The sequence below is a fragment of the Protopterus annectens genome, chromosome 6.part1, assembly GCF_019279795.1.
Source record: "Protopterus annectens isolate FY-2018-M chromosome 6.part1, PAN1.0, whole genome shotgun sequence".
Classification (NCBI taxonomy): Eukaryota; Metazoa; Chordata; order Ceratodontiformes; family Protopteridae; genus Protopterus; species Protopterus annectens.
This window is the reverse complement of record NC_056738.1, coordinates 91,551,392-91,575,757: the sequence shown is the minus strand read 5'-3', so window position 1 is coordinate 91,575,757 and position 24,366 is coordinate 91,551,392. Positions and strand designations below refer to the sequence as shown.

Here is a 24,366-nt window from a genome sequence, read left to right as displayed (position 1 = left end):
TTCTAGGAGGAGTGAGTAAAGTTCCTGCATGTTGCGTCACTGAGTCATTAACATCAGCACATTCAGTATCTATGTTATTAATTAAAGGGGCAATGTCTATTACAGCAGCTGAGTTTCCTGGTTCCGATACATTTTCTTTTAGTGTCCGATTAGTGGACGTAGATCGCTTCGGCCAAGAAAACACTTCCTTATGTTGGAAGTCATTTAGATCCCTTTGCAGCTTTTTGGTTTTTGTATTTTGAAGTCTCTTCTCATACCCTTGGATACTGTCACATAAATCATCTAACCTGGTCTCGATAATATCAGCAGGAAAATTATTATGTATCTGATGTTGCAATTTATCTATCTCATCAGCTAACACCTTTTCTTGTGGCAAAAATACTCAATCAGCAGGTGCATGTAATCGTAACTTAATTGCAGGTTAAGGTGTTGCCATTTTTGTAGTAAATTGAGATACATGTCACCATAGGTAGGGATTGTTAGCACTCTAAGTCCCCTAGGTACGATCTTATTCTTCAGTGATGCCTCAAGGTGAAATCTTTGCCACTGTAGTCTCTTGAATTTATATAGTTTGTTCTCCAAATCTCTAAAAGTCTCTAGAAAATGCTTGTAGGTAATATGATCTGTTACCTCCTTGTTTGTTGTAGGAAATACAGGATTATGCATTAGAGGATTGAAGTCCACATTTAGCAAACAATTGAAGCGTCCTGGACCATGTCTCTTACAGCCATTAGTGGCAAAGTGTAGTCCAATGTCCATGCTAACTCCTTCAGCCATGTCCCATTCTAGAAAAACACACAGTCGACCATAGAAGATAAAAAATGTTCTTTGACTGGGTCAACACTCGGTTTTCACCTCAGCGTGACAAAAATAAAACAAAAGCGAAATGACCACAGCTGACGAGTATAAAAACTATCAATTTAATATACAAAGTGAAAAAGAAAAGCTTTTTTTAGCAAACTTTCATGTCTTCAAACTTCAAACTCTGCACACATAAAGCCATCAAATTTAAAATGCATTCAAACCAATCACAGACAAAATGTAATAATTCAATTACACATGTTAAACCAACAAACTATATCATTGAAAATAAATATAAAAATGGCTTAAAAAGCAATACAGTTCAAATTGTATTTTTAAGTGTTATGGAACTGTATTGCTTTTTAAGCCATTTTTATATTTATTTTCAATGATATAGTTTGTTGCTTTAAAATGTGTAATTGAATTATTACATTTTGTCTGTGATTAGTTTGAATGCATTTTAAATTTGAAGGTTTTATGTGTGTTAGAGTCTGAAGAAGCGATCGGTGAAAGATCGAGAAAGCGCTTACTTTTTCACTTTGTATATTAAATTGATAGTTTTTATACTCCTCAGCTGTGGTCATTTTGCTTTTGTTTTATTTTTGAATACTAACATCCTGTGTATTTAATATTGCTCATGTGACCATTTTGCATGTGACTTTTTTTGACAATACCATTGACTCAATTTTATCTATTATGTAACATGTAAAGGTACAAAAATGGTTCTTGAATCAGTGTACTTTATTCTGATGAAGTCTTTTATGTGAAAGACAAAAGCGCTTAATCTTGGTTTGTTTTTACTGCAATAAACGGAGTTCGTATACAGGCCTGTTTGGTGAGTTTTCCATTTGGTGTAAAGCATTACATCCAGAGGCTACTACATTCCCTTTTCTTTACCCCCTCCAAAAACTCAAAAGAAACTCCCCAGCATTCCACCCAGCCAGACGGAGTTCACAGTTATACAGATCAAAAAATTATTGCAAAACAGAGTCATCCAACAGGTCCCAGCCATACAGAGAGGATTCAGAACTTTCTCCCGTTTCTTTTTGGTGCCAAAGAAAACAGGGACCTCAGGCCTATCTTGGACCTAAGCAAACTCAATTTTTATGCAAAGAAGGAGAAGCTCCGGATGGTGATGGTTCAGTCTATCCTTCTGTTACTAAGGAAAGACGACTGGATGTGCTCTGTGGACTTAAAAGACACATAGTATCACATAAAAATAGACAGATTTTCCAGAAGTCATCTGCGCTTCTGCCTGGGAGCCAATCACTTCCAATTCAGAGCCATGCCCTTTGGTCTCACCACAGCCCCCCAGGGTAGTCACCAAGTGCATTGAGGTGGTTGCGGCTCATCTCTGACTGCAAGGGTTTCAGGTATTCCCAAATCTAGACGACTGGCTCATGACTGCCCTCACCCAGCATCAAAAAGCCAGGGACCATCTTTATCACATATCCCACTTCCTAGGCATCACTACAAACGCAGACAAGTCACAACCATTGCTGGTGCAAACTTTGGAATTCATTGGGACCTAGCTAAACACCACTACGCAGATAGCTTCCTTACCTCAGCACCGCATCAACTCCTTGACTGTTCAAATCCAAGCCATAATATCTCATCCCTCTCCTCCTGCCAGGTAGATTCTACGAACCCTAGGGTCTACGGCACCTGATATAATTTTGGTTCCTCTAGCCAAGTACTATATGGGCATTCTTCAATGGATTCTGTCTATTCAATGGTCGGTTATATACCTTCATTATCTATTCCTATCAGGTTGACCAGCATTTGCAGGACTCAAGTACAATGGTGAATTCACTCAGATTTGATGGAAGGCAGACCTTTCATTCCACCCCCCCCAAACAGCCACAGTGACCATGGGCGCTTCTCACCTAAGGTGGCGGGGGGCATTTCAATGGGAAGAAGGTCCAAGGCACATGGACTCAAGATACAGATCAGACTGCATATCAATGTCCTTGAGATGACAGCTGTCCTCTTATCATAGCAAGCCTTTCAGGAGGCTGTCCCTCTGGGGACCATTGCGAGTCACACAAACATATCAGTAGTCTGGTATATTAACAAGCAAGGAGGAACCCGTTCATACCCCCTATGCAGAGAGGCCATGAGGGTTTGGGAATGAGCGAGCTCTTCAAACCTCTTTCTACCTGCAATACATGTACCGGGGAAATCCAACATATTGGCAGACAGGCTCAGCAGTTCCATTCTGATGCCCAACAAGTGGTCCCTCAGTCAGTAGAGAACAAAATATTTGACCACTGGGGTCTCCCCTGCTGCAGTCTCTTTGCATCCCCTTACAACAATAAGTGCAGCAGTTACTTTGTTCTGATCCCTCCTTCAGGAGGTTCCCAGAGAGATGCTCTGGTCCACAATTGCCCCCCCCAATCTCTTTTATGCTTATCCTCCTCTTCCACTGATCCCAAAATTTCTTCATAAAGCCAAACAGTTAAAGAGCACAATGATCCTCTTTGCCTCCATTTAGTCTCATCAGATTTGGTTTCCCTTCCTCTGGTCTCACCTCAGACATGGATATTGGAACCCAGACGAGACCTCTTCTCTAACCCTACACTAGGAATACACCCAGATCTCCCCTCCCTCAAGTGAACTGCATGGTTTCTCCAGTTCCCATGATTGCTAGAGAGTCCAGGTTCTCTTTGCCAGTCAAAGCTATCTTTCTAGCTTTTCAAAAAGCTTCAACCAAGAAAGTATATAAGAGTAAGTGGAAAAGATTTTCTTTTTGGTTGCTGATAATCACACTGATCCCTTTTCAGCTCCTATTTCTTCAATCCTTTCCTTTACGGAGTCTTTATTTAAACAAGATTCTAGTTTTGCTACCATTAAGCTCGAGTTAGTAGCCATATCCAATTTTCATTTGGGATTACCTTCATGTTCTGTCGCTTCAGCCAGGTTATGTAAAGTCTTTATGAAGGGTCCAAAAATAATAACTCTGCATGTGTGGACAGCTTCACAACACTTTAATGTAGAAAGAACACATAAAAACATATAAAACATCAAAAATAAAAAATAAAACAGAAGAGATGAATTTGATTGTTTTATTTTTATTTCTGATGTTTTATATGTTCTTTCAACATTAAAGTATCGTGAAGCCATCCGCACAAGCAGAATTATTATTTTTTGGATTTATTGGTTTGGTCAGCTACAGCTCCCTTGTTTGGTTTTTATAAGCCTTTATGAAGGGTATTTTTCTTCTTAAACCTCCAATCAAGGACCCAACTCCTCCATGGAATGTCACTGTCATTATACAAGCTTTGACCCAAAGTCCCTTCAAACCGGCTATTGATTGTGACTTGAAGTATTTATCCTGGAAGACTGCTATACACATTGCTATTACTTCAGCGAAAAGAGCTTCTGAGTTGCAGGCACTCTCATCCAAGCCTCCCTACATTATTTTTCACAAGGATAGGATTTTACTCCGTACTAATCCTTCATTCATGCCAAAAGTAGCTACAGAGGCAAATATAAATCAGTGCATTCAGTTGTCAGTGTTCTTTCCTAACTATTCCAACAAAGGTGAATATATGTTACATCCCTTGGACATTCATGGACAGTTACGTTTCTACCTTCATAGGACGAAACAATTCAGGAAATGACAGCAGTTGTTTGTTTCTTTTTCATCTAATCAAAAGGGTCGAGCAGTATCCAAAGTGACAACAGCAAAATGGATAACCAGTTGTATATCCTTTGTTTATGAGAAAAATGGTCTAAAGTTGCCTGTTACTCCAAGAGCCCATTCAACAAGATCCATACCTGTGTCAGAGGTTTTTTCTTCTAGAATTCCTACTGATGACATCTGTACTGCAGATACTTAGTCCAAGACTCATACCTTTCTGTCCCATTATAAGTTGGATATGGTTTCCAGGAGCAGAATGTCCTTTGGCTCCTCAGTGCTCCGGCATATCCTTCCTTGAAGACGCCCAAGAAATCATGTAGCTGGGGACTCTGACCCATCAGTGAAGCAGAACGAGAGGGACAACATCAAATGTTTTAGTTATGTACTTACCATAACTTGGTACCTGTGTTGTCCTCTTCTCATTCTGCTTCACCTTCCTGCCCAGCCATCCCCCTTCAAAAACCCTTTGGTACTAGAGGAGCTGGAAAAGTCTTTGTTGGAACCTACATTCCAGGTTGAGCCCTTGGACTCTTTTCTTTCTGTCTTCTGTCTATAAGGGGCAGAAAACTCGATCTGAGGAGGTTGAGCTATGGGCAAAGGACTGTGGGTAAGGGAGGAGCTTGAGCCTAGAAGCTGAAGTCTGTGGAAATCGGCCAAGTCGGATCTGAGGATCGGATCAATGACCCATCAGTGAGGCAGAATGAGAACAAGACAACACAGACACCAAGTTATGGTAAGTACACAACTAAAATTTTCAGATCCAAAGCAATTACAGCCTCCTTCAAAACCTAAGTCCTCCTCTGATCTGACAGGTTTGGCTGTTACCTCTTCACTGGATCCTAAGCCTTCAGATCCAACAAACACAAAAAATTAGTTATGTACTTACCATAATGTTCCATATGTGTTGTCCATTTCCATTCCTCCTCAACTGATGGGTTCGGATCCGAGCCCTCGGATCTGACTCGGCTGTTGCAAAAGCTCATGGCAACCTTGAACTCTCAATCTTCTCCCTTACCCAGAATGTACCACACCCCCCCCATTACCTCAGATCTTGTTTGCAGATTATAGCAAAAGACTAGCACTTTACTCATATAGAAAAAATTTCAAACAGAAATATAGATGATAGAAGCAAAAAGCTATATCTGGACTCATAAAAGGCAAGGCAAAGACCCCAAGACTGGCTCTACCCACTTGCTCTTCATACAACATTGGATGGGGGTTTGTGGGTGGGGAGTCGAGCAGGAGTGAAAATGGACAACACAGATGGAACGTTATGGTAAATACATAACTTATTTAACTGATGTTGTCAATTTTCATTCCATTCTCGACTGATAGGACAGAGTCCCCAGCTACTACAATCCCAAGGTGGCCTCAAGGATAGTCGTAAGCACCATTGAGCCAAATGATGTCCTACTTCTAGGAACTAAGTCCAGCTTGTAATGAGAAATGAAGGTATGAGGTGAAGCACAAATTGCTGCTGCACAAATATCATCCCTGGAGTTTCTTGAATGAAAGGCTGAGGAAGCTGCTATCAATCTTGTAGAATGAACATGCAGTTGCTTAGTTAAAGGCAAATTCAATTTATCAAAAATGAAAGAAATGTAATTAGTGAGCCATTTGGCTATTTGTTCTGTGTAAATAGAAACGCAACTGCTTATGGACATCTAGTGAATGCAACAAATATTCACTTTTGTTTGTATAATTTGGGAAGAAAACTGGTAGGTTGACAGATTGGTTAATAATGGATTCTGATACAACTTTGGGGAAAAAGACTGCACGCAATATAATCTTATCTTTATGAAAAATTAGGTATGGAGATTTGACCGACAAGGCCTGAATTTCTGAAACTCGCCTAGCAGAAGTAATGGCGACTAAAAATAAAGTCTTCCATGACAGAAATTTGAGATTGCAAGTATTTGCAGGTTCGAAGGGTGGAAGATCCAAGGCTTGCAGTACCAGAGTTAAGTCCCACAATGGAGTAGTATCTTTAACTGGAGGTCTCAACAGAAGTGTTCCACGTAGAAAGGTCTTACAAAGTTTATGCGAAGCAAGGGAGGAGCCATCAAAACCAACATGCAAACTGGAAATTGCTGCTAATTGAACCTTTACTGTGGAAGAACTGGCCCTTTGATTAAAAAGCAATGACAAAAACTCCAGGATAGTGTAAATTGGTGCAGAAAATGGGTCCAAATAATTTTGAAGTGCCCAGTGCACAAATCTTTTCCATTTGCTAGCATAAGTTTTCCTTGTAGATGGTTTGAGAGAAGGTAATAGAATTTGGCAAACAGGGGAAGAGAGTATAGGTTGTCTGCCTATTACTGGAAATGAGAAATCAAGCTGTCAGCTTGAGCTTTGGAAGATCCGGATGAACCATTTCTGTCACATGAGACAGAAGGTCTAGAACTGGATTCAGAATCCAGGGTTGATGGATCAAATGAGGCCAAAGGAAAGGGAACCAAATTTGTTGAGGCTAAAAGGGAGAAATGAGAATGCCCTTGCTTGTCAACCAGCTTGCTCTCTAAAGGAATTTCAATATCAAGAGAGATCGGTATATAAGCATACAGTAACCTGGGGGCCAGCTGTGGAGAAGAGCATCCCTCGATGACTCCCCCTATGAGGGATGAGGGCAAAGTAGCTGCTGCAGTTGTTGTCTAGGGGAGATGCAAAGAGATCACAGCAAGGCTGGACCCACATGCAGAAAATCATGTCCACTACTTTCTGGTTGAGGGACCATTCATGAGGTAACAGAATGTACCTGCACAGTTTGTCTGCTAGCACGCTGTTCTTCCCCGAGATATGCATTGCTAAGAGAAAGCAGTTGGAAGAGATTGCCCATTGCCACACTTGTAGTGCTTCTGGCAATAGGGGGTATGATCTGGTTCCTCCTTGCTTGCTGATGTACCAACCACTGAAATATTGCCTGTTTGTACTGCAACTGTTCCTGACGGGAGAGCATCCTGGAAGGTTTGCAACACTAAAAGAACTGCTCTCAGCTCTAGAATGTTTATATGCAAATTGGCCTCTTCGGGGGACCACATGCCTTGGACTGTCTTTCCCAGGTAATGCCCCCCATCCACCCACCCTAGTTGGGAAGCATCCATGGTCACTATGGCCTTGGGCTGAGAAGGGACATATAGACGGCCTTGTACCAGTTGTTCCATCTGGTTCCACCACATCAGATCTTTTTTGCAAAAGTTGGTGATTTGTATTGGAGCATACAGAGGCAGCTGAAGTACTGACCATTGAGATGCCAACATCTGTTGAAGAATTCTAATGTGAAATCTGGCCAGCAGAGCAAGGGGTATTGCTGCCGCCATCGATCCTAGTGCTTGTAGAATCAGACGAGCAGGGACTGTGGTACTGCAAACTATCTTGTAGACTTGCAATTTTAAAGTCTGAAATCTGGAAAGGGGAAAGAAGCTATTGTTGACCTTGTGCTGAGCTGCACCTCTATGAACTCTATAGTTTGAGAAAATGTGACTTTTCAAAATTTATGGTTATGCCAATCATGCTCAAATCTGGTTTATTTTTTACTTGCCGTGATGAGTTGATGTCTGGTCAGGGTAAAGATGAGCCAGTCATCTAACTAAGGAAAGACCTGGAATCCGTGCAGTCTCAAGTGAGCTGCTACCACTGCTATACACTTGGTGAACACTATGGGGGCTGTGGTGATACCAAAGGGCAGTGCCCTGAACTGGTAATGACTGGCTCCTGTCTGGAAGTGTAAGAATTTCCAGGATCATCTGTTCATTTTTATATGATAGTATGCATCCTGGAGATCTAATGAGCACATCCAGTCGTCTTTTTCCAGAAAAAAGAATTGACTGATTTATGACCATCCAGAACTTTGTGTTCCGAACAAAGTTGTTCAGACTGCTGAGATTCAGAATTTGTCTCCAGCTCCCTGTTTGCTTTGGCACTAAAAAGAATCTCGAGTAAGTTCCATACTCTTTCTGGTCTGGGGGGACCTCTTGGATGACTCTCTTGCTTAGCAGCTTTTGTATCTGAACGGCTGCTTGTTCTCTCTGACTGAGAGGAACATAGGGGATTTTCCTGGAATTTATAAGACAAAGGGAAAATGGAATTTTATATATATTCTGTGGATACAATCTTCTGCACCCAAGTTTCTTTTGTTATTTCTAGCCAGGCTCTCCTGTGCAGGGACAAATGACTCCCGATTGCCTCCAGAGGGGGACAAGCGGGTCTCCTTCAGGAGCACTGGAAGGGTTTGCCAAAGAAGGATTCTCCGGACCCCTGATGTTGTGGGCCTCTTTTGCCATGAGGGCAGCATCTACCATTTGAACTTCCCCCTCTGCCTCTGGGGAAAGACCCTCCAAGTGTGTCCTGGAAAGATCCCTGTGATTTTCTGAACCACATCTTTCCATCACCTCGATGATTCCTCAAAAAGGATCTCTGACAAATGGAAAAATGTACACTCATGGCAGAAAGGGTCTTTCCATCATTCTCACGCCTGGATGTGCCTTTTACTTTGAGGCCAAAAAGAGAGGTGTCATCAAAGGGAGCATTGACAAATGTAAATTTATAAGGCTCTGCAAAATCACACAAACGCATCCAGGATCATCTCCTAATGGCTACGTCTGAACCCACTGCCCTTAAGGTTCTTTCTGCCACATTAGAAATAAGCCTCATGGATAAGTTGGAAATCGATTGTAGGGTCACCAGCTGAGATGTGAAGTAATCTTTCACCTCTTCAGACACAGTTCCTTTTTGAGGGTACTTGAAAGTCCCTTAATCAGATCCCTCTGAAGTCTAGTAAAATATGCCAATAGTTCAGAGACCTTAAGGGAAAAGTCACTGAAGTATATACACACTTCCCAAATCTGTCTATTGCCCATGACTCCTTGTCAGGAGGATGCACAGAGGTACTTTTGTCAGCAAGTTTATTTCTACTGGCCACCACCATGACCAACATTGTTTAGTCTCTGGAGGGGTCATAATCTTATCTGGCTTCTTGGGAATGGGCTGAATGGAGTCAGGTTCCTTCCATGCCCACTGCGAGACTAGCTCCAAGAGCTCATCAGCAGGCGTGACCACCCAGGTAGTAGATGGGCTGGTACCAAAAGCCTCCAGTAGCACAGATTCCTCAGGACTTCCAGCCACCTGTGTCTTTCAGGATCTCAAGGAAGTCTCCGAATGAGACATCCTCAAGAGGTGACAGTGGGGACCATTCACCCTCCTCAAAATCTGTGTCCTCGGTGACTGATTCAGGGGAATCGATATGCTTCCTCTTGCATGTCCTGTTCATAGGGACCTCCTCAGTGGGATACTCCAGGCATACCTGTCAACCTCTTAGTGCAAGAAATCTGGACAAAGCTAGACAAAATATGAGGACAAAGGCCCAAAATAGGGACATATTTTAAATATTGCTCTTATAAACTTAGAAAGTTCATAGAATAATATGGTTTGTTTTAGCATACATTTTCTGAAGGATTTGAGTCTGAAACTCAAATGTATGCCATTATTTAATGACTTCAATCCTCAGATCATCCCAGTGATTTGCGAGAAAAAACACAAATATTATGAGGAGCAGATGAAAAATATGAGCCAAAAAATCTGGACATTCTGTGAAAATCTGGACAATTGAGAGGTATGACTCTGGGGAGGTATCTGAAGAGGAGAGGATAGCCGGTTGGGAAGCCTGGGGTTTTGGTGTCAGCTGTCCATGTAAAGAGGATAACTGAGACTCAAGGTGCAGAGACAGAACAGAAGAAAACATAGGATCCAAAGGGGGATGCATCCCCTAGGTCTGAGGTGCAGACAGAGCTTTCTCCAAAACCCTGAAGGCAGACCATCCTGGAGAGGGATAAGGATACTGATCCAAGACACCAAGCCCCTGATCACTAATCCCACACTGCTCCAAGGACAGCTGCCCGGAGGCTGAAGTTGGACCCAAACTGACCATCGTCGAGGCTCTGAGATGCAGAGATGGCTCTGAAACCCTTGGAGTCGACTGCAGCACCTCAGACCCGATGGGGAAGAATTGACTCCGAGAGCTCTCCGGATCCAATTGAAAAGAAGAGCTCAGAGCAAGTCTCAGATCCGGGGAAACCGAAATCCTCCGATCTGAAAGGGACAGTGCTGGTCGACTCAGATCCAAGGGCTCTGAGGCCTGGATAAGAGTCAAAGGAGAAATTGGTAGAAGAGGGGTAGTGGATGCATGCACCTCCTAACCCAATCAGGTAGGAGCTGAGGAAAGGGCAGGCAGGCTCTGCACTGACAGGATCTTTCTGTCTAGCATCTCTATGTCTTCTTTGGTGAGACTTTTGGATGAACAAGTGGATAGAGTCGATGGAGACTTTGGTTCTTCTAAAAAGAGGGAAGGCACTCTTAGCTGGAACTGGGTCCACTGAAGGAGAGTACCTCATTCTAGGTAGAATCGGTAAAGTGGATATCTGATCCAAGGTCTTTGGATCCAACAAATAATTACTTTCCAGTCACTTCAGATCGGAAGAAGCCTTCGGATCCATGGACTTGAATTTGGACTTAGATGAATCCCAAGAAAGGGCTGGATCCGATAATTTTTGCTTCTTTTTCATATGATCCAAAAAAGTTTTTTTTATTGATTTTTCAGAGGAGCTGGAGGATACAGAAGAGGTGCTCGGAGAAGTAAGAGCTGACTTTTTAAATTTTTCTTTGGAAGATCCAGATATAGCCTCAAAGGATGAAGGCAAAAGTCCCTTTAGAATAAGTTTATTCCTGTGATCTACTAATGCCCTAGGGTTGAAAGTGTGGCAGATCGCGTAATTCTCCTGGAGGTGGAGAGGTCCCAAGCAAAAAACACATACATTGTGCAAGTCAGACATATAGATCTTCTGACCGCATTTACCACATTTTTGAACCCAGCTGGGCTCTTTTCCTTGTCAGCCATCACCAAAGCGAAAGGCCAAGCACAACTACAAAAACAGCAATACAAAACAGAATTACAACTTTGACAAACAAAGTCTCTCTCACTCTCTCTTTTTGAAGAAGCAGTGTTTTACATTGTGAAAGCGCTTACATCTGTTTAATAAAGACTTGTGGAAGTAGCTTGGAGAGACTTTTGTGAGTTGCCTGTATTTGCATTTTTCTAGCACAGCTACTTCTGAGATTTGTTCTACTTTTGCTGGTTTATCACTGGGTAGTGCTTTTTGTACATCTTCCTATCTAATAGTAAATTCTTCTTCTTTTGGCTTTTCCCGGTTAGGGGTCACCACAGCAGATCACCTGTCCACTCATGACTGGCAGTGGAGTTTTATGGTGTCGAGTTGCCAGCCTGGCGCCCAACCTTCCACAGGAGGCATGCCCACACACACACACACACACACACACACACACACACACACACACACACACACACACACACACACACACACACACACACACACACACACAATTTAGAATGTCCAATCTGCCTACAGCATGTCTTTGGGATGTGGAAGGAAACCGGAGGAAACCCACGCGACCACAGGGAGGACATGCAGACTCCGCTCAGAAGGCACCCCAGCTGAGGACCGAACCGGAGAACCTCTTGCTGTAAGGCGGCAACGCTAACCGCTGCACCACCACTGCCGCCCTTCCTATCTAATAGTAAATAATCATAATATTTTTAATCATATGCTAAGATGTCAATGAATACAAGTTAGACAATAAGCAAAAGACAGTGAAAATTACATTCCAGCCACTGTCAGTTATTTAACACTTCTGAATGCTTGCAGTATACCAAAAGGATAACTTATACACTAGCCTAGAATGACACTTCTGATAAAAAAATTAGGATTGTGTTTCTGTTATTGTCTCCTTTTAATGATAACAAACCTTAATATTTCAGAACAATTATAGAAAGTCTGAATCTTAAAAGGGAAGATTTTTCAGATGTTTGTTCAGACACTATTAGACATAACATTTAAGGAAATAAAAGGACTGATTCTAACAGCAGTACTAGATTAAAGAGTATCAAATATATAACGGTAAATATAAATGTTCTATTATGTGACACTCTACACTAGGATTATAGCTAGGATCATAGCTAAGATATAAAACCTATGACTATAGTAATATTACAAGATAAAGTATAAAAACAGAAATAGAAAGAGATCAGAATAAGTAACTATGTACACAGTTAAAGAATATAAACATGCTTACAAGGGTGCGAAGTTGGCATAGTGGTTAAGGTGTTCACCTTACAGATACAAGGTGTACAGAATGATTTTCACATGGGGTATTTGGCTAGCCTTGGAATGACCCACAAGGACAGCAAGTAATTTGTGATCCTACAAACCACTTTACACATAGTAAACAAAATATAAAATAATCTAACCTATAAATTAATAAATATGAAAATAACAACTGACTTCCTTCCTACAGTAGACCATGGAGAGAATGAGAGGTGCAGGGAAAGATGATTATAGAGATATTCAGTTTGGTCAACTTATAATAAAGATTTGAACACCTGTTTAAGTTTTCTTATTCATAACAACTCACTGATGGGCTTTTTTAAGATGATGCATACTAAAAATATGAGACACATTAATACGAATCAGAAGCATGACCTAAGCTTTGTTAGTCTAATGGAGAGTTTGACAGGTAGTTTGTTCGTCTTTTTCAACAAACTAGGAATACGTTATTCTATGTTAGAATGTTTTAGGGTTATATCGTTAGGTAATTTTTTTATTTGTTTCAAAAGTTTTGCCCATATCTGAAGACTTCATATTGTTATATATAAAGTATATAATAGGTTCTGTACATTAATGTGATTTCATTATACGTGTTTTTTTTTCTCTTATATCAATGTCTCATTTTAAATGTATAACTATTAATATTAATGGATTGAATAATCCAGTAAAGAGGGGAAGTCTGTTCAAATGCTTGCAATTACATAAAGCTCAAATAATATTTCTACAGGAAATGCATTTACTTAATAAATATGTAAATACACTTTCATTAAACAATTGTTTGGTTTCAGCAGGTTCTGGCTTTTGAGCTAAAAAAAGAGGCACACTCATTTTATGGAAGAACTCACCAGTAGTGCCTAAAGTAAAAGATACCTATTTGATAAAAATAGTATGCTAAGCATCGTTATAATTTAGTGGAACAGAAAACTATAAACATTGGTGAACTCTTATTGGATTTCAGGGGTTGGAGCTAAAGATGCAAAGAAGTACTTAGACACTCTAGCCTATTACATGAAAGGTAAAGTCATAATGGCTGGTAACTTTAATTGTATTTTATCAGACAAAGATTCCACTGCATATAGAAAGGTGAAAAATCACATCTTCAGCCAAACACTTAAAGTTTGTAAAGCTAATGAATTTAAAGGAAAACAAACACTTCAATTTACCAATTATTCATATAGATATGTAACACAAACAAACGTTGATCATTTTTTTTGTCTCAAATAATCTCATCACATATCAAAGAAGTTTCAATAGTTTCATGACCATTATAGGACCATAATGCTTAATTTTTAATATTACTTTAAACACTGACAATCTAATACATCACAGGAGATGACCACCGTGCATTATTAAAATAAAAAGATTCAAGGATTCGTAACTGACACTGTCCTGTGGGATTCACTAAAGGCTTCGTTACATGGAAGAGTTACAAGCTGGTACATTAGTAAATCAAGAGAATGGGACAAAGAACTGAATACACTACAGGCCAAAATAGACACACTACAGTTAAATCTAAAACCAAATGACATTATCAGTCAGTCTGAATGTAAAAACTTACATACAAAATATACTGAAATTCTAAATCATAAAGTTTCAATAAACCTGGAAAAACTTAAACTTCAGGCATATTCAATAAACCCTTTAAGCTTGCATAAAGTTGCTCTTAGATCAAACAAAATGAATAAACTAAATCATATTAAAGAAATTATAACATGTGTAAATAATAAAAATGAAAGTAAAACAGATATTAAAGTTATTCTTGAGGCCTTTAAAATACTTTATGAAACTATAAACAATAATACATGAAGGGAGTCGTTAGCCTGGCAAAGAGCAGCAGGGGTACAGTCAAGTGTTCAGGAGGTGTATTTCTACCAAACACAATGTTTCTCTACCCCATCTGGCTGATGTCTATATTAAAAAAAAGCATTATTTTCAAGTGTTTTTGCAGGAAAGGCTGCGGCCCCCTATATCCCCAATATGGAGATTCTGTTCTGCCCCCCCCCAGTGGGTAGGGGGACCCTATAGGGTGAAAGGGTGCCTCCACAGTCCTGAAGCACTGGGATACTTCAAGAAGGTGACACCAATCTCACTTTATGCTCCTGTGCTAGTGGAGGAGTGGACTGCATTCCTAAAAGGGACATCTGTCAGACCAGAAGTTCAAAACCTCCAGAGGAGAGGATCTCCTGAAGGAATGAAGGCACAATCAGGACCAAAAAACAGTAAGTGCCGAGTTCTCATTCTGCCACCCCACACACGACAAGGGGCAGAACCTGCCTGCCCCAGCCACCAAAGAAATGACCCAGCAACAGGCACCCAGCATGACAGATGCTTGAGCTGTCCCAGTGAACAAATAAAGAGTACTGTTGGTTCCCCCAGTACCACCTACCAACTGATCACACAATGTAGCCCTTCTGAAGCTCCAAAATCCCTCTATCAGGCCCCAGCAGGTCTGATAGTGCCTGATAGACCATATTCCCAGACAGAAGGCAAAAGGGGAGTCAAATCCCACAATGCAGGGAGGGATCAGCACTAATCAAGCCCCACTGGCAGAAATATTCACCTTGGCCCATCCAAGACTAGGAGAGGCACACCTAAGTCCCTGATGATAGAAAATTAAGTGCAAGTAATATGACCTGTGTAGAGTCAAGCATGTGACTTTCCCAGTGTAATACCTGTGTGAAATACAGTACCAGCCAGTGATTACTAGGTATTCCCATTCCCAAAGTTAAACACCAGTTTGTCTTAAAATATAGAACCTTTGGGGAAAGAAATCACATTATAAAGACATAACAGGTTAGAAATCATGAATCCCCAACTGCAGAAATATTTCATATGAAAATATATTACTTTATGTAATACATCAAGTAATTTAGCAAAATATATTAATGCCAGGATTAAGATTAGTCTAGAAGTCAGCACAAATTAAAGCCATAACCTAATATGGGGAAACATATCAGATACTTCCCTCCTACCCTCACCCCTCCAAAAAAAAAATTGCAGTAAGCAAAAAATATACTTCAAGACAGAAGCTTCAAAGAAATGAAATAAATTCTCTCAAAAAGAGATCTGGTCATCAGTTGTTCCAAAATAAAAATTGTAAGTCCCACACTGGGAGTATTTTTCTAGGGAGGCTTCAAATGCAACACCTTCTTCAGATAAAGGTTATCACCCTCTCCAAATAAATATTAACCATAAACCTGGGCGTCAGCCAAGGACTGGTACACAGGGAGTCGGGCTAATAAAGAAGAGCATGAATTTTTGACAGAGGACTAAGTGATACCCACATTCAATAAGTAAGCAAGAACATCAGGAGGAGCAATGAAACTGCTAATAATATAAATGCGAAAATATATTCCATTCAGAAACACCTGACTTCCTGATGGTTGGTTTCCTAGCCTCTTAAATAATGCAAATGTCCTCCAAACATAACAACTCCTTGTTTGAAACAGGAACATTATCAGCCAAGCTATGTGACAAATGTAGCTGAGGGAAGGATGAAAAGACCCTTCCCTGATGTACAAGCTTGCAACTACAATTGTGTCGGTGTGGTTTGTTTTCATTTACATAAATGTATGACTGCCTATGCCATAAGGGATGGTTTAATAAAGATGTTTCTTGTTTAAAAAAGGGGGCAGGAATTGAAGTATTTATGTAATGTTGCTTAGGTTATATGATATATAGGAATATATGTGAAGTATAATGTTTGTTAATGTGTTAATACAGTTAGTCAAATTTATATTTATACAAAATTAATCAATGTCAAGTGATAATTCAATAAAGGTGTGTTAAAAAAACATCAAATAGTCAGCCTTGCCTGTTATGTCCTACAAAAATTTAGTGTGAAAAACTCCATCTCCACCCAAAATTAACAGCCATTTTATAAAGACAATAACAACCTTGCTCAACAGCAACATCCAAACAGTAACAACAACTGATGTCCCCAGTGATGAACAAGACAACTAGTTATCCTTCAAACCTGTACTTAACTCAACAATTAGGCAAATACTCATCAATCTAGGGCCAACTCCTCTGCCCCAGAAAACCTCCCAAGTCAATACCTTCTAATCGTAGCAGAATCAGTGGCATACCCCAGATCTGTTAATCAGGATGGATATATTTCTAAGTCTTATGCCTCCCCCCCCACTTGGAAGCAATCATACATCCTGCCACTTCATAAAGGAGGTGCATCCACTGACCTGTCTAAATACTAATGTATGGCCATTCTTTGTCCTCTATCCAAAATCCTTGAAAAAAATGCATTCATACACAACTTTTTCAATCAAAGTTACAACAACCTTCTGCTCTCTTCTCAGGATGGAGTCTGCCCAAACCACCGCACCACAACTTCTCTACTCTCCTTTTTCAATACATACAGAAATAATGGTAAGGTCACCTCCTCTACATTCCTTACTCTATCTACAGCTTTTGATAGTGCTTCTCATCCCAATGATACTACATAAAGTGTCTGAAATCAGCCTGTCCACAACCTTTCTCTTATGGTTCAAAAGTTATCTACATAACAGGTCTCAAAGTGTCAAATGGCAGAACTGTTACTTCATTTTCCTTCCTGTTACCACTGGGGTACCCCAAGGGTCCATTTACGGATCGTTACCCTTCAATATCTTCATAAAATGACCTAGCCGCTTCTACCAGTAATGCTACTATAATACAATACCCTGATGACTTCCTCCTCTTCTGTTCAGCAGACAATCTGAGTTCCAGTCCATCACTCAAGAAGTGCTCTCCACTGAAGCAAAGATGAGCCATTCTAAACTACTACTCAACCTCAAAAAGACTAAACTCATTTTCTTTTCCCTCAAGCAAAACTCCACATACAAACAAACAGCCTTCCCTCATACTACACTTGTGGGAATAACTACTGACAACAACCTAAAATGTGATCTCCATTTCAGAACTGCTATCAACAAAACACACAAAAAACTATGTATACTCTACAGTAAAACCACTGCTGTCACTTATCAAACCTCCTTTATGCCTCACTCATTTTTTTTCGACTTACAAACTACAATACTGCATAACACTAAGCAACATTACGATCTTGAAAAAATCCAATTTCCCAATAAACTTTTTACTCCTATGATTCACTTCAAAATGCACTACCACTTAAAACATTATCATTCTTTGTTGAATTTGTGCACTTGAGAGTTTTTCTCCAGTTTATGACCTCCACCTTGTGTATCTAATGTAGCCTTCTGACTATTTTAATATTGTACTTTTGCAGCAAGTATCATGCCCGGTAGATTCTTAATGTATTCGCAACAAATGCATTAGGCTATGTCACACTTCTCAGATTGTAACACCATGTTGTAAATAATCTGTGCTTCAACAACTGTTGTTATTTTTCAGCAAGTGTTACACCTGTGACAGATTTATTTTTCCATATGTAAGAATATGATGCAAAAAAAGAAGTTATGTACTCACCATAACGTTCCATCTGAGTAGTTATATTTCATTTTTCTGCAACCTGTGGGTATACGGATCCATATCAGATCCGAGCCGGCAACTTTTTTTCTAGCATCTGCTCCAAGCTCCGAGCTCCTCCCCTTACCCATAATGCACTACCATCTCCTACCTTCCCTCAGATCGAGTTTGCTGCAACTAAATACATAAGCAACTCAGCCCAGTGAACCAAACCTGAATAGACAGGGCAAGGTCCGGGGGACGGAGGGAGGGAATGTTGCAGAAAAATGAAGTATAACTACTCAGATGGAATGTTATGGTGAGTACATAACTTCTTTATCTGAAGCAGTTAACTTCATTTTATCTGCAACCTGTGGGACAGAGTCTCCAGCTTCTCCAATCCTGGGAGGCCCTTATGGAAGGATATTCCTGAGCACCACAGAGCCAAAGGATGCTCTACCCCTTGAAATCAGATCTAATTTGTAATGGGAAATGAAAGTATGTGAATTGACCCAGGTCACTGCTGCACAAATGTCGTCCAAAGGAACCCTAGACCAAAAAGCAGCAGAAGTCACCATGGACCTAGTAGAGTGAGCCTTAACAACACTAGGAGGAGATAAACCTTTTGCTTTGTAGGCATGTGAAATGCAAAGTGAGATCCATCTGGCCAAAGAAACTTTAGAAATATATATAAACAACAAAGACTATCAGTGAGTCCCAGCTCTACCTTCCAATAAAATTTATTTCGTTGAACAGTTCCTTCTCTAGCGCCTCGGCCAACAGCCTTTACAGAGTAAAACAGTAAAACTCATAAAACACTTGCAATATATACAAAAAACCAAGTAATCAATCAATTACATAATTAAACTATCAAATCACATAGCTTAAATATATTTAAAGTCATAGTCTTAAACAAGACATTGCCAGTTACATTCTCTGTTCATTCCATGTGGATGCAAAGTCCCAAATTTCATAATCAAAATGCATTCCTTTTGTCTTAACATATTTTTTGCCTATCAACATCATTATAATATAATGGAACATGTTCCAGAACAGACACTTTTATATTCTCAATATTTCCATGGTGCACTGAGTTAAAATGTTCAGCAATAGGACTAGTAATTTTATTATTTTTAACATCTCTAATATGTTCTTTTATCCTATCTGCTAGCATTCTTTTGTTTCTCCAATATAATATTTGTTACAATCACAGAATATGACATACACAACACCTTTGCTCATACATGTATATTTGCCTTTTGTAACAAAAATTTTGCCATTTATTTTATTCACTTCATTTACAACATGTTTACATATAGCACATTTTCCACAAGGGAATGTTCCCAAATTCTTCACAACATTTAATTCATTAGTACAAGGCTTTTTATAAATGCTGTGTATCAGAAAGTCCTGTATATTTTTCCCTTTCTATATGATGTCATTAATTTTATATTTTTCAGTGATGTTATATCTTTTTAATAAAATTCCAATATTCCATAATGATTTTATTACCAATCATAGAGAAGTTAGTGTACTTTGTAACAAAAAACATTCTCTCCTGTTCAGTCCCATATTTATTGCTCCTTTGATAGTTATTTTGTCTAGTAGTGCCCTTACTCTGTTTAAAGGCTCTATGCAAGCTATTTTCTACATCATCTGGGTTATACCCTCTATTTTTAAATATCTCAGCCACTTTATAGGCCTCCCTAAAAGCCATATTAATATCAGAATTGAGTCTTTTATTCTCAAAAATTCCCCATAGGGGATGGCTGACAACGTATGGGGGATGGCAACTATCTCCCACATTTTCCAGCTTATTTCATCAAATTTTCTATGAATACTAGTATATATGGGAAAGCCATTATTGCCCCTAAGCGAAATATCCAAGAAATTAACCTGATTTCCTTTTGTATGTCACTAAATTTTATACCAAATCTGTTATTATTTAATTCATCAATGAAATTATCTGATGTCTCCCAATCCCCATGACAAATGAAAATTAGGTCATCAATAAATCTAAAATACCTTAGAACATTATTTTGAAAGAAAGGCAACCTATAAAGATGTTCATTTTCAAATAGCCCCATAAACAGGTTAGCATAGGCTGGTGCAAACGCTGCCCCCATAGCAGTACCTGTAACTTGTCTATAAACAGTGCCATTAAATTCAAAAAATTATTTTTCAAGCAGAATTCCACCAGTTCCAGGACATAATATGTTTTAGGACTATCATTCAAAAAGAATTTTATAGCTTCCAAGCCCAAAATATGGGAAATATTAGTGTAGAGACTCTCTACATCCACCGTAATAAAATACATATTTTCACCCCAATATATATCTTTTATTTTCCTTAAAAATCATATGAATCTTGTATATAAGAAGGTAACAACAGAACTTTCTTTATCAATATTTCATGTAACATGATGCAAAGATTATAAGTAAAATATCCAAAAGCTGACACAATAGGCCGACCAGGTGGTCGGTTCAGATCTTTATGAATTTTAGGTAAGCAAAAGAATTTTGCAATTTTTCTGTTCTTTACATTTATTTTTCTATTTATATCCATTTGACTTAGATAGTGTAATCTCACACCTTTCTGTAATAATTTTTCAAAATCCTTTTCTGCTTGACATAGCTGATTAATGTTAGTTTTACAATATACATTGTTGTTATCTAGATGTTGCATACACATACTATAATAATCATGAGAATTTAATATGACTAATTTTCCCCCTTTGTCTGCTTGTTTAAAGACTATATTACAGTTTTACTCAGTTGTTGCAACTTTTCCCATTCCAATTTTGTTAGATTATAAGTATGCTTTTTATTCATAAAGCCCTCTATTTCCTTTTCTAACATTGTATTCAGCAGAGATTCAAAACGTACTATATTAGAATTCTTACATGGAGGTAAAAAATAGTTATTATCTTTAAGCATGTGTGTATTTAATAAGTCATAAGCATTGTTTTCATCTTCACTACCCGATGCACATGAATAAAAACTTTCTTCACTTTCTGTTTCACTATCTAATGAAAGTAAAACATCACAGTTAGTATCTAACTCAGTTGCTTTATTTAATCTAAAGAAGTGTTCCTTTAAATGCATTTTTCGGCATAGTTGGAACAGTTCAGTTTTAACCTCATACTTTTTAGGTAAGCATGTGGGTACAAATTTTAAACCCTTCTCTAAAACAGACATTTCTATCTTGTCTAGTTTATAACTGGACAAGTTAACAACATAATTACTATGTAAGTTATGTCCATCTACCTTTCTTATGTTGTCCATCGCCCGAGTCTCTCTGGCGTTCTGGATTGTTCCAGCCCCTTTTCCTGGTATTGGTATAATGTCCATTCGATTCTGAGTAGGTTTTATGAAATGCTTCTGGGTTTGCTGCAACTGGCAGTCTAGGAAAAGTTTCTCTGTCATCTTCTTCCCATGAAAACCCTCCACTTTCACCAGACAGGAAGTTCTTACTGGCATATTTTTCTGAAGCAGGATTTCCTTTTGAAAAGAGACACTCTTTCTCCTGTTTCTTTGAAAGCTAGAAAATACAAACACCCTCTTGTGGTCATAGTCTCTAATGTCTCTAGTTAATTTAGATTTTTCTTTCTACCAGATCTTTTTCATAACTATTTAATTTGGTGTTAATGCCTGAGAGGAAATTCTCTAATGTAGAATTTGATGTAATATTTACCAGTTGTTCACAAACTTGTTTAGTTTCAACTACAAGTGTGTCTTTTTTCATATTGTCTCTTTCAATTAAAATTGACACCCATTCTAAACTGCACCGATGTGCAGCTGCTATCCATCGCTCATGAAATTTAACTCCTACTTCATTAGTAAGGTCAAATGGTGTTGATGGATTCTTAATAGACCTTAACCCTCTAGGTGTTATATCCAGTTCAATATATCTTTCAAGACTGCCAATATTATAGAAAGTAGATGTTTCTTTAAAATCAATCTTTCAAGTTTAGAACACAAGTCCTGTACATCTGGATTATCTGAAATAATGTTCTTTTGCCTACCATAGCAAAAGGATTGGTAGTAGTTCTCTTCCTGGAATTTTCCCATTTCTTTATAATACCAAAGCCTGAGTCTCCTGTAGCTTCTGGTACTGCATTCTTTATCATTGATGTACCAGTGTCATTAGGCAAATTACTGGAACGGTTGCTATTTTCTCCATTCCGATTAAACATCTCCATACCAGTCTCTCTAAATATTCTAGGAAAGGAGCACATGGACTCACTTGTCATATTCAAACAACAGCAAACAAGATGTATATATATAAACAACAAAGACTATCAGTGAGTCCCAGCTCTACCTTCCAATAAAATTTATTTCGTTGAACAGTTCCTTCTCTAGCGCCGCCAACAGCCTTTACAGAGTAAAACAGTAAAACTCATAAAACACTTGCAATATATACAAAACCAAGTAATCAATCAATTACATAATTAAACTATCAAATCACATAGCTTAAATATATTTAAAGTCATAGTCTTAAACAAGACATTGCCAGTTACATTCTCTGTTCATTCCATGTGGATGCAAAGTCCCAAATTTCATAATCAAAATGCATTCCTTTTGTCTTAACATATTTTTTGCCTATCAACATCATTATAATATAATGGAACATGTTCCAGAACAGACACTTTTATATTCTCAATATTTCCATGGTGCACTGAGTTAAAATGTTCAGCAATAGGACTAGTAATTTTATTATTTTTAACATCTCTAATATGTTCTTTTATCCTATCTGCTAGCATTCTTTTTGTTTCTCCAATATAATATTTGTTACAATCACAGAATATGACATACACAACACCTTTGCTCATACATGTATATTTGCCTTTTGTAACAAAAATTTTGCCATTTATTTTATTCACTTCATTTACAACATGTTTACATATAGCACATTTTCCACAAGGGAATGTTCCCAAATTCTTCACAACATTTAATTCATTAGTACAAGGCTTTTTATAAATGCTGTGTATCAGAAAGTCCTGTATATTTTTCCCCTTTCTATATGATGTCATTAATTTTATATTTTTCAGTGATGTTATATCTTTTTAATAAAATTCCAATATTCCATAATGATTTTATTACCAATCATAGAGAAGTTAGTGTACTTTGTAACAAAAACATTCTCTCCTGTTCAGTCCCATATTTATTGCTCCTTTGATAGTTATTTTGTCTAGTAGTGCCCTTACTCTGTTTAAAGGCTCTATGCAAGCTATTTTCTACATCATCTGGGTTATACCTCTATTTTTAAATATCTCAGCCACTTTATAGGCCTCCTAAAACCCATATTAATATCAGAATTGAGTCTTTTTATTCTCAAAAATTCCCCATAGCCGATCTCTGACAACGTATGGGGGATGGCAACTATCTCCCACATTTTCCAGCTTATTTCATCAAATTTTCTATGAATACTAGTATATATGGGAAAGCCATTATTGCCCCTAAGCGAAATATCCAAGAAATTAACCTGATTTCCTTTTGTATGTCACTAAATTTTATACCAAATCTGTTATTATTTAATTCATCAATGAAATTATCTGATGTCTCCCAATCCCCATGACAAATGAAAATTAGGTCATCAATAAATCTAAAATACCTTAGAACATTATTTTGAAAGAAAGGCAACCTATAAAGATGTTCATTTTCAAATAGCCCCATAAACAGGTTAGCATAGGCTGGTGCAAACGCTGCCCCCATAGCAGTACCTGTAACTTGTCTATAAACAGTGCCATTAAATTCAAAAAATTATTTTTCAAGCAGAATTCCACCAGTTCCAGGACATAATATGTTTTAGGACTATCATTCAAAAAGAATTTTATAGCTTCCAAGCCCAAAATATGGGAAATATTAGTGTAGAGACTCTCTACATCCACCGTAATAAAATACATATTTTCACCCCAATATATATCTTTTATTTTCCTTAAAAATCATATGAATCTTGTATATAAGAAGGTAACAACAGAACTTTCTTTATCAATATTTCATGTAACATGATGCAAAGATTATAAGTAAAATATCCAAAAGCTGACACAATAGGCCGACCAGGTGGTCGGTTCAGATCTTTATGAATTTTAGGTAAGCAAAAGAATTTTGCAATTTTTCTGTTCTTTACATTTATTTTTCTATTTATATCCATTTGACTTAGATAGTGTAATCTCACACCTTTCTGTAATAATTTTTCAAAATCCTTTTCTGCTTGACATAGCTGATTAATGTTAGTTTTACAATATACATTGTTGTTATCTAGATGTTGCATACACATACTATAATAATCATGAGAATTTAATATGACTAATTTTCCCCTTTGTCT

General features: G+C 38.3%; 1 protein-coding gene across 2 annotated transcripts in view; it reads right to left on the bottom strand.

Annotated features, from left to right (window-relative positions):
* The window catches only part of LOC122805409 (plasma membrane ascorbate-dependent reductase CYBRD1), a 440,212-nt gene that overhangs the window by 369,656 nt on the left and 46,190 nt on the right, over window positions 1-24,366 (bottom strand). The gene's annotated exons all lie outside the window — the stretch shown is intronic.